A 9,300-nucleotide genomic window follows, 5' to 3' on the forward strand; every position below is an offset into this window, starting at 1 on the left:
AATTTCTTAATAGAGTCATTCATGACTTGGTGCCTGCACAATGACTTAGTTACTCCCATCCTTGCTCAACAAGGTCTTGCAACCTAACCTAGCTTAGTAAGGTCTAGAATTTCCTTAGAAACTCAATGATCCATTTTATTGTTGAATGCTAATATGGATTTTTTCTTTTTGCTGACTAGAATTGATGTAATATGTCTACTTTAGAATCTTAGTTCCAGTTATCCTTGTGGGAGATCAATTAGAAATATTTGAGTCACCCAATTCTTGAGTGACATGTGCTTCATTGCTTGAACTTGCATTCTTTGCCTTTCTTTTCATCTACAATTCTTACAGTGTTCATACAATTCTTGGTGATGTGTTTAGGTTCTATACAAATGAAACATCTTCTAGTGGTGTCTCTTGTCCTCATGTTATATTTTACATAGTTTATTCCAATGTGTCCAAATTCTCCATAGTAGTGACATCTACACCAAGTGTCATAGTCCCAACTAAATATAGCTTTTACAATCTATTCTTCTAGGTTCAATATCTTATTTTTGCATTCAGAAGATTTGTGCTTATGCTTCTTGCATTTGTGACATTTGCCTTCAAATTTAGGTTTCTCTTTGCATTCATTAGCTCTATGACCATGCTTATTTCAATTGTAGCATTTTCCATTGAATTTAGCTTTACCATTACAACAAAATTTGTTTGATGTATGACCTAGCTTTCCATAGTGATTGCACATAGGTCTTTGATTCTTTTGAGCTCCTTACTTAGATTATTTCCATTCTTTTGTATATCCAATTCATGCTTGTCCTGTCTATCTGTGTTGGTTTTTCTCATTTAATTGATTCATGTCTACTTGAGATTTCATCGTCCTCTCATCAGTTTTCTTTTTAATATTTTGTTCATTCTTCAATATTTCATTTTCTAATCTTAGGTTCATGATTTCTTCATTTGGATTAGTAAGTTGATCATTGAAGTATGCCTATTGAGGGAAAAGGTATTGAATTTCATTATTATTTCCTTCTAATTCTTGTTTTATCTTATTTTTCTCTTCCATGACTTCATACAATCTTGTTGACTAAATTTCTTGTTCTCTTTTTAGCTTCCTTACTTCTTCTTGAAGGATACCATTCTTTTCTAATAGTTCTCTGATTACTTTATTAGCTTCATTTGAAATACTTTCTAAATAGATATCTTTAATTTTTTCTTCAGTGTAGAGTTTTTCATCCATGTGTACTACAAGGTCTTCTCCTTTTTTTATGGATTGAGTGAGTTTCTCCTTTGCTATCTTGAGTTTCCCAATAGCCAATACCAAATCTAGCTTTTCATTATCATTAGCCTTACCAAGTCTAAATACTTCCATTGCCTCTGATCTTTGCTCAAGTTTTAAAACTTCTTCTTTGAGAACAACAAGCTTTAGTACCAATTTTTGGAAATATAAGATATACTAGGTTACTAAGAAGGGAGGGGTGAATTAGTAACCAATAAAACTTAACCTTAATTCACCAATTAATCCTTCATATGTATTCTAATCTAATTTTATATATGAAAAATTGAAAGCATTAAAACATTCATAACACTCTAACACAATATGGTAATCTAGAAACCTTCCAAATAGAAAGTAAAACTAAAGTAAGGATGATACTGACAAGCTTTAGTACTATAGTATAAAGTTGTCTTTTTAAGACTTACAATGATCACTTCTAAAGAACTACTCTGTTAGGAGCAATAAGGACTACTAGGTCCACCTTGTAAAATGGTTTACAAATATACAATGAAGTGTGCACTCAATAAAGAGATTTACAAAAGACTATTAATTCTACAATATGAAATGATTTAACTATTCCACCTATTAGGATGAACTAGTGGTTGATCTTTGATCTACAACTTTCATTTTCTGAATAAAATTCCATTGGAGTGTAATGATCACCTTGCTATGATGGATAAATCTTTCTTGCTCCTTATACTACTTGTAGCCTTCTTACTTCACACTCCCTACTCTTAGTGTGTCTTATTAATATTTTGTTCATATGTATTAGAAATGATACAATACATTACATATATATCAATCCAATTTATAATTCATCAAAGTCAGCTACAATACAAGTTTCACCAAAATACACAAAGTCATCCCAATTGTAGGTACTTAGGTTTTGAAAACAAACTTAGTGAGGTTTTAAGACTCAACAACCATTATCAATGCTCGACATCATTATACACTTAGTAGACATACAAGCTCAACTTGTACTAATCACTTTCAAGTAGTGTGAACTTGGTCTACATTGGTGACTTGGTGAACACTGCAAGACTCAACATATAAGCTAAATCACTTGGTTGACACCGCATAGCTTGGTTAACACTAGAATTACATTGCTGAAGCTGCAAACTTAGTAAGCACTAGAAAACTTGGTTTGCACTGAGACTCTTGGTAAACACTACAAAACTCAGTTTACACTAATAATCACCAACTTGGTAGATACTACTTAGTGTGAATTGAATATTATTCCTAGAACTTAGTAGCAACTATAGAACTTAGTATAGCCTAAATTACTTTGGTTAACACTATAAATTGCAAGATAAGTTTGGTAGCTACTAACCATTTGATTAAGTGTGTGCGTCACTAATAAGGAAACTTGAGTGTAATGTCAACAACTTGTGGTCCTCATCTACAACATTGATCTAGTTAGCATCCAAATTTGACTGAGCCATCAATTTAGCTAACCATTAGCCTCTTACCAATTTTTTAATCTGAATCTCAATATTAAACTTCTAGATTATGTTAATCCATCTGCATCTCTAGCTAGACACCTCTTGTTGGGAAAATATACCTTTTAATTTACAACTGTACTATGCACAAACACAATAACAATAGCACCTACCAGATAACAACTATTTTATTTTGCAACTTTTATAAGAGCTTATGCATGTTTTTCATTAATTTCATACTTGAGCTGTGTAGGTTGGAGTGACTTGCTAAAAAATGTAATCGTTTGTTCATACCCTTCTTCATTCTTTTAAAGGAGGACTACTACAATAGCATGAAAGGATGCTAATAAAAAAGATATGCATGGGTTTTTTGAAAACAACTATTCAATTGTATATTTTCTTTGATGTTACACAAAATGTCAAGTCTTTACTAGTTAGTGTCTGTTGAGCTCATGTTGGAATTCTTTAGGATAATTGGGGAGAGGGTGAATCATTTATCTAAGGTGTAGATGCACAAATAAAAAAATTTAATTCTTAGTAGACTCATATCCATAAAACTTCAATATGCATGCATCCATTAGATCATACAATACTTAAACTTTGTAGGTTACTATCCTAGGTCAAAACAACTTTGCACAAATGTAAACATGAAACAACATAAGAACATTCATACAATTTGACACATGGATTTTATGTAGAAACCCAATTTCAAAAAAACCACCAGTAACATGCTACTAATTCTCACTCTTCTTACATGATGCCCTATGAAAGGCCAACTCTATTAAAGGTTACAATACACACTATTAAATGTGACCTAGTTAAAGGATTTCAATCACCCTATTAGGAGTGAGCATTATTAGAGGACTTTAGACCATTCCATTAGAATGTCACCTATTTAAAGGATTTACAAATGACTATTAGGTCAACCTTAATCCAACAGAATGATACCATGATTTCAAAGTAATAGTAAGGCTTGATTTGATAACAAATTACAACTCGCTTGCAAATTACAGATCTTTGTTTAAGTCCTCCATTCTACTTGGTATTCACACACTCCAGCTCTAATAGTTTGTTTATCCTTCAAGAATTCATACTCTTAAGCCTTATTTCTTTACATGTCAATAGCAGTCACTTTTCTTCAACCCCTAAATGAAGCAATACCCTAGACTCCTTGTCTTCCTTAGGTTCTCGCACATGACAACCTTTTCTTCTAATCAACTATCTCTAGAAATAGAGAATTACAATCTTTCACCTCTTAACCACAATCACCCATTTAAGGGTTATGTAGGATTAGGTGGGATACAATGAATCTACCCACTTTTCCATTTGATTTCTCTAGAAACTTCTTCTACAATATTCCTTGAATTCACCTCAAAATGGTTTACCTTGAATTCTATACCACTAGATCATTATAGTTATCTTCCAAATGCTTCAGAAAATTCAATTAAAAGAAAATCAGCTCAAATTCATCAAATCTTTGATTTAACACTATTTACTAGAACTTGGCATCAATATGTTGTTACACAATATCTATACTATTTTATTACTTGACCAACACTAGTTCACTTAGGAAACACTAAAGTTTACTAATGCTCTGTATCAACTAAACATAACTCAACATATAACGCTAAAAATTATTCAACTTGCCCTATTTTTATCTTTGCTCGGCACCTCTTGATTTTCACTTAGCTTGCACTAACTACTCAACAAGGCTTGCTAGACACTTTTCTTACTTAACATTCTTCTTGTCTTACCTTTAGTAATCTTTCATTTTAGACTTTAATTAGATAAAAAATACACTATAGTATCAGTGTCTTACTTGGTCTTAGTGCTTCTTTTACATACCAAATAACTCAACCTTTCTCTATGTGCTATTTTTATCTGAAATCCTCTTCATCAATCAACTAAATTATAGCTTTAGGACTAAAAAGTAATTGTCTCACTAGCATGTAGCAGGTTGGTCATCATTGACAAAACAATGATTTTTCTATTATAATTTTTTCTCTTCAAAATAATCTTATATAAACAATCTCTCTCTTTGGTAATTGAAAACCACTACCAACAACAATACCAAAAATAAAAGAATTCTTTAAATTTTTTCCCTCTATTAGTGTAGTATATGTCATTCTTCTGTGTAGGGTAATGTGAGATTTTTCAAGTTCATTCACTACTTCTTCTCCCTCTTTATTATATCTCCCCTTTAGAATATCACTCCCTCTTTATGATATTCAAGTGTATCCATCTCTTTCTACTCTTCTCTTTCTAATTAGTTCTCCCACTTACTAGGTATATGCTTTTTTTTAGTCATTTCTCCATCAATACTTATTTTCATGTACTTTATTCCCCTTTTGTTAATTTCTCCCTCTTTGACAAAAATTCCAAAGACTTGTCATCTCTATATGTGGATATAATCAATTGCAAATTCTCTCTTTGTCACCTTTCATGTAACTATAACATGCCAATTCAACACCTTGATTACTTTAGATAGCTCCTAAAGTAATATCCACTCCATTAAGTTTTAATAGACAATATTCAGCCCAGTTGATAAAGGGCACTACTCGTGCTTCTTAAGTAGCTTTGGATAGGGTTATGACTCCTAGTTTACCTCTTAGATACTCATGAGCATCCTTAGTTAAAGCTTTTTTTAATATATTAGCTATCTATTCTTTTGTATTCACATATTTCATCCACACTTCTTTGTCTTGAAAAAAATATCTCAAGCAATGATATTTGATTGCAATGTGCTTAATCTTTGTGTTTATCATAGGGTTCTTTGATATATTTATAGCACTTGTATTATCAGAATAAAGTACTAGAGGTTCAGTAATTTTTTCCTTCATACTTTTGTGTAGTTGTTTGATCCATACCACATTTGTATACTTTATTGCAACAACCACATATTGAGCTTTAGTAGTAGATTAAGATATACAATTTGGTTTCTTGCTATTCCAAGTGACCAACCTCTTTCCTAAGAAAATTACTCCGCTACTTGTGCTCTTTCTATCATTAATGTTTCTAGCCCACTCAACATATGTATAGGCTCTTAACTCAATTTTTAATTTTTCTTGTAGTATAGACCATAGTCTTCTATTCCTTTTAGATATCTCATAATTCTCTTAACATTCATCAAATGATTCTCCTTAGGATTTGTAGAGAATCTAAAATTTCCAATAGATAATGCAATGTTAGGTTTTCTATGTACTACACATTGCAACTTGTTAATCATAGACCTATACAATATTTGATTCACATCAAAAAAAAAAATCATTCTTTGCCAGTTTGTGTCCTATCACCATAGGAGTTCTCACTAGTTTTGAATCTTCCAGTCCAAAGGTTTTCAATATTTCTTTCACATACTTAGACTGAGTGATGTAAATACCATATTTCATTTGATATACTTGCAAACCAATAAATAATTTGATCTTTCCAAACATGGACATCTCAAATTATTTCTTCATTTCATTTGCAAACTCCTTACATAAAGTATCTTGACCTCCAAATATGATATCATCAACCAAAATTTAATCTAGTAAAATACCTTTACCTCTTTCTATCTTCAAGTATAGATTGTTGTTATCATTGGTCTTCTCAAATCCAATCTTCACAAGATAATTGTGAAGCATTTCATACCATGCTCTTGGCCTTTCTCTAAACCATATAAAGCTTTGTGTAATCTACATACCATGTTCTTATTGTTAGCATCAACAAATCCTTATAGTTTTTCTATATAAACTTCTTCTTCTAATATACCATTTAGACTTCACATTCATTTGATAAAGTTTGAAACCTTTGCATGCAGAGTAAGCAAGCAGAGTTCTTACTCCTTCCAATCTTGCAACAAGGGAAAATGTTTCTCCATGGTATATGCATTCTTCTTGTGCATGCCCCTTGCAAACTAATCTTTCCTTATTCCTTTTGACTTCAACATTTTCATCTAACTTGTTTTTATACACCCACTTGGTTTCAATCACATTCTTGTCTTCTAGTTTGGGAACTAAAGTCTATGTCTTGTTCTTCTCAATTTGCTCAATCTCTTCTTTCACAAATTTACTCTAGTCCTCATTTTCTAAGAAATATTTCATTATAATAGGCTCATGCATGCTCAAAAAACATGTATCACTTCTTAGACTATTCCTTGTCATTGGTCTAGCATCTTTATCTCTAATAATTTCTTTAGAATGGTGATGTCTTTTGACATACTTTGACATTCTTGGTTCTGCTCTTCTTTCTTAAATAGGTCTATCAACTTTAGAATTGCTATGTACTTCTCTATCAGTTAACTCAACATCTCTTTCATGTACACTTATCTCCAAATTAGAATGTACCTTAGCTTCTGCAACTTAGGTCTTGACAGTAGCTCAGTTTCTGAATGCAACTCAACATTCATTATATGTGACTCAACAATCACTAAAACTTGATGTTGATTTATAGCTTGATTTAAATCATCTTCATTAATAGGCATACCTTCATAAAAGTATACAAAATAATTGTACTCTTTAGGTTCCTTTATAGGTTCAGCTTCATGTACCTCTATATATTCATCAAACTTCACATTTTCACTTTTCACAACTTTTTTAGTTAGTATTTAAGTTTTACTTCTTGTGGAATAACCAGGTAATATACATTCTTCACTTTTAGCATCTAATTTTCCATTACAAAAATCCTTAAGAATGTAGCACTTTCTTCCAAATACCTTAAAATATTTTGCATTGGGTGAGTATCCATACCATATTTCAAAAGATGTTGAATGAGCACCTTTACTTGCATACAATTCAAGGTATAGAAAACTATGCATATAACCTCTCTCTAGTGTTTTAAAGCAACATTCTTCCCTTTCATAAGTGTCAAAGCACAATCCATTACAAATCTATTCCTTTTTTCAGCAATTCCATTTTTTGGAGGGGTCTTAGCTACAAAATTTTACATTTTCATTCCTCTATCATTACAAAACATCCCAAACTCACTTGATGTAAATTCTGCACCTCTATTAGATCTTAGACATTTCAAGGTTTTGCATGTCTCCTTTTCAACTATAACTAAGTACCATTTAAACATTTGGAAAGAATTAGATTTCTATTTTAGAAACATAACTGTCATCATCCTGGAATAATCATCAACGAATAGGATAATGTATTTGTCACCTTTGTAGATTTTCACATCAATTGATCCACACAAACCAATATGAACAATCTCTCAAATTTATTTAGAGGTGTGAGTCTTACTTCTAAAACTAGATTTTCTTATCTTGCTTAACTAAGATTATTTGATTAGCATATTGCTAGGTTTCTTTAGTTTAGAAAAACCTCTTACTCTTTTCATTTTACTAAAACTAACTAAGTTATCAAATTTAACATGACATAACCTCTTGTGCTATAACCACACCATCAAATTCTACAACAAGACAAGTAGTATTATTCATATCAAGATAAAATAGATTACCTCTAGTCTAATCACCTTTCCCAATTAGTTTCACTTCATTTTCATAGATCTTTTTTATCTTGTTCTTAGACTCAACTTTGCAACTTGAACTATTCAGTTGTTACACACTCAATAAGTTATAGTTAAGTCCTTCTACATAATTAGCATTGTCATGCATGATCTTTTCTATGAGTTTTATTGATCCTTTCCTTTTATCAAATAGAGTGCATCATTACCAAATCTTCAACTATTTCCATCATTATAATCAAGGGTAATGAACTTACTTTTATCTCCAGTCATGTGATGTAAACACCCACTATCAATGATCCATCTGCCATTCTTGTTCACATAAGATACTAGTGGAGTTGCCTCATTTTCATCAAAATAAACCTTCATTATAACATACAACACTTCTTCATCATGGTCATTAGGTCCATCTTTGGTTTCCTCCTCAGTAATGTAGTGAAACTTATTGCCTTTGTCTTTGTAATCTTTTTTGTCCTCATCTCTTTTGATTCTATATTTGTCTCCACTTCTATTGTTCTTCTTCTTTGAGCATCTAGTAGTAATATGACCAACCTCAATTTAATTAAAACACATGATAGGTAGCTTACCTTTGAATTTGATTTTGCCTCTATGAAATCTCCTTTCCAGCAATGTTTCAAGTTGTTCTATATCCTCTTCATTTGTATCACTATCACTATAAACACATTTGACATTTTTCTTTTTCTCTTTAGGTTCCTTAAATGACAATTTATCTTTGAAAGAAGATTCAACACTCTCAGATTTGAAGTTATCATAATTAGAGAGTTCAAAGGAAATGAGCCTACCTACCAAACCTTCAAGGGATAGATTAGTACCTCGTATAAATCTTAATTATTGTATGGAAAAAACTCTAATAGCATAGATGGGAAAAAGTTTCCTCAATATTTTGGTCAATACATTACCATCATCAATGATAGCATGTAATGCCCTGCTCGGAGATCCATGGAAACAAGGATTCAAATCAAGCCAAGATTTTTTTTTTACAAGTATGAATGCACATGAAAATATGAATTCCTATAACGAAAATAGGCTATTCCTATTCCTATAAATAGGAATTCATCTATGGAAAAGCTTCCAAAAATAAAAATAAATCAATTAAAAAGCCCAAAAACCCAAACAACACAGAAATCTCTTAACAACTTT

Source organism: Cupressus sempervirens, chromosome 7 (assembly GCF_028749045.1).
Source record: "Cupressus sempervirens isolate cs-2001-9-10 chromosome 7, ASM2874904v1, whole genome shotgun sequence".
In the NCBI taxonomy this organism is placed as follows: domain Eukaryota; kingdom Viridiplantae; phylum Streptophyta; class Pinopsida; order Cupressales; family Cupressaceae; genus Cupressus; species Cupressus sempervirens.